The sequence below is a fragment of the Pelodiscus sinensis genome, chromosome 26 (genome assembly GCF_052426305.1).
Source record: "Pelodiscus sinensis isolate ZL-2025 chromosome 26, ASM5242630v1, whole genome shotgun sequence".
Taxonomy (NCBI): Eukaryota; Metazoa; Chordata; order Testudines; family Trionychidae; genus Pelodiscus; species Pelodiscus sinensis.
In genome coordinates, this window is record NC_143077.1 from 15485880 (window position 1) to 15488154 (window position 2275).

Below are 2275 nucleotides of genomic sequence, written 5' to 3' on the forward strand. Positions count from 1 at the left end.
AGGGGGATCCCCGCCCACCGCCTGGCAACCCCGCCCCTCGGCCCGGGAGCGCTCGTACCAGCCCCGCCCACCGCCTGGAAACCCCGCCCCTCGGCTAGTCAGCCCCGCCCACCGCCTGGGAGACCCTGCCCCTCGCTCGTACCAGCCCCGCCCACTGTCCTGGAGCACGTGTGCCTCGCCCAGTCAGCCCCGCCCACTGCACGGGAGCCGCGCCCCCCGCCTTCCCTCGCTCTGGCTCACCCAGCCCACTATTCTGGAGCGCTTGCACCTGGCTCGGGTTAGCCCCGCCCACTGCCTGGGAACCCCGCCCCTCGCCCAGTCAGCCCCGCCCACTGCCCGGGAGACCCCGCCCCTTGCCTGGGGTTATTTTGGTTCTGGATATGCAACCCATGGTGGTCTGGAGAAGTGGGCCGTGCCCAAGAAAGCTCATGGTCCCATCTACAGGTTTTGTTGGTCTTTAAGGTGCTACTGGATTATTTGTTGTTTTTTAAGTTTTTCCAGTTACTTATCAGTTCTTTGTGTAGAACTGCTCCTTGAGGGAATGTGCTACCAGTGGCAGTTACTAACACCTCTGTTATAAGACATTGCTACAGAATGTAGCAAAAGCCTACAGGGAGCGGTTACGTACCTATAACGTGTAAGAAACTGCTGTTGTAAAACACTAATACCAGATGTAGCACATTTTTATAGCCGCGAGTGACTATTCCCATGGTTCAGGCTTCTATCAGTGCACAAGAATGATTTCTTGTGTCTTGCTTACAACACTGAGGTTTGCTTTTTTTGCAGGAGTTTTACACTGTTGACTCCTATTTAGCTTGTGGTCCAAAGCACTTGCAAACCCCTCTGCACCCCTCTGACTGTGTTATCATTCACAGCCTTTCTAAGTGCACTCTCTAAGCAGAGGTGACCGGTGAGGGGGGACCAGAACAACTGCTGCTCTCTCTCCTCCTCTGCCCTGCCTCATCCCTTGTGAAAATAGAAAGAATTATACTGTAAGAGAAAGATGAATTATGCTGTTGAATAAGTTGAAGGAATACTGTTTGTCTCTGAACGGGAAGAAGAAAAGTATGTTAATGTTGTTTGTAGGTATGCAGATCAATGTGCTAGCCAGGTGGGCCTGAGTTAACAGGAAAAGGAACATTAAGTGTTAAGCAGAAAGCAATTAAAATAACCAGGGAGATATGGACAGGAGATTGCTGTGTGCTTGATGTTGAAATGAAGATACTTGACTAAGTCTCACACTAATCATGTGAAGTTTTGCCCCTCCTTTTAATCCTGTTAACTTGGCTTTTTTTTTTTTTACTATATAAATCAAGGGGTTTGAACCTTGTATGGTACTCACATTTTCTGGGTTAATTTAGCAGAGCAGCTTTGCTGAATAAACAGAGCGGTCTGACAAATCTGTGAGTCCTGTCTAACTTTGACACCCCCCACAGACCAGCTATAAACGGGAAAAGCACAGCAAGCCAGCCCCAGTTCTCTTTGCTCTCCTGGCCGCATCGCTGTGCTTCTGCCCATACATTTTGGGAGATTGTTACCGCTTGTGCCTCTCCCCCTATCGCCCCCTTTCTCCCCATCTCAAAGCCATTATCTACAGCTCTGATGAAGATTTTGAGCAGAAATGTATTTAGAACTGATCCCTGCAGGACACCAATCCTTATGCCCTTCCAGCATGACTGTAAACTACAGATAACTGCACCCTGGGCACTGTTTTCCAACCAGTTTGGCACTCACCTTATTGTAGCTCCATCTCGATTTCATTAGTATCAAAAACGTTGCTAAAGTCAAGATGTCAACCGCTTCCTGCCATCCTCAAGATTTGTTACCTTGTCAAAGCTATCAGGTTGGTTTGACACAACTGCTTATTTATTTGCTCTGTGATCTTTCCTGTTATACAAATTAATGTCCTTATTTCCCTTTGTATTGATTGGCTGTGCAATTGCCCTTTTCCAGTCTTCTGGAATCTCTGCCATCTTCCATGACTTTTCAAAGATAATAGCTAATGACTCAGATATCTCCTTGGACAACTCTTTGAGTATTCTAGGATGCATTTCATCAGACCATGATGACTTGAAGACATCTAATTTAAGTAATTTCTAACTTGTTCTTTTCCTATTTTTGCCTCTAATCCAGTGCCCACCAACTAGTAGATTGGGATCTTCTGGTAGATCTTGGAGCCTTTGACAGGTGATCCTGACAGGTTTGGATAGGAGGCTATCAAGTGCTGGCACTTTATCTGCCATCTCAGCACTGCCATGCTGCTCCTGCCCTCTGC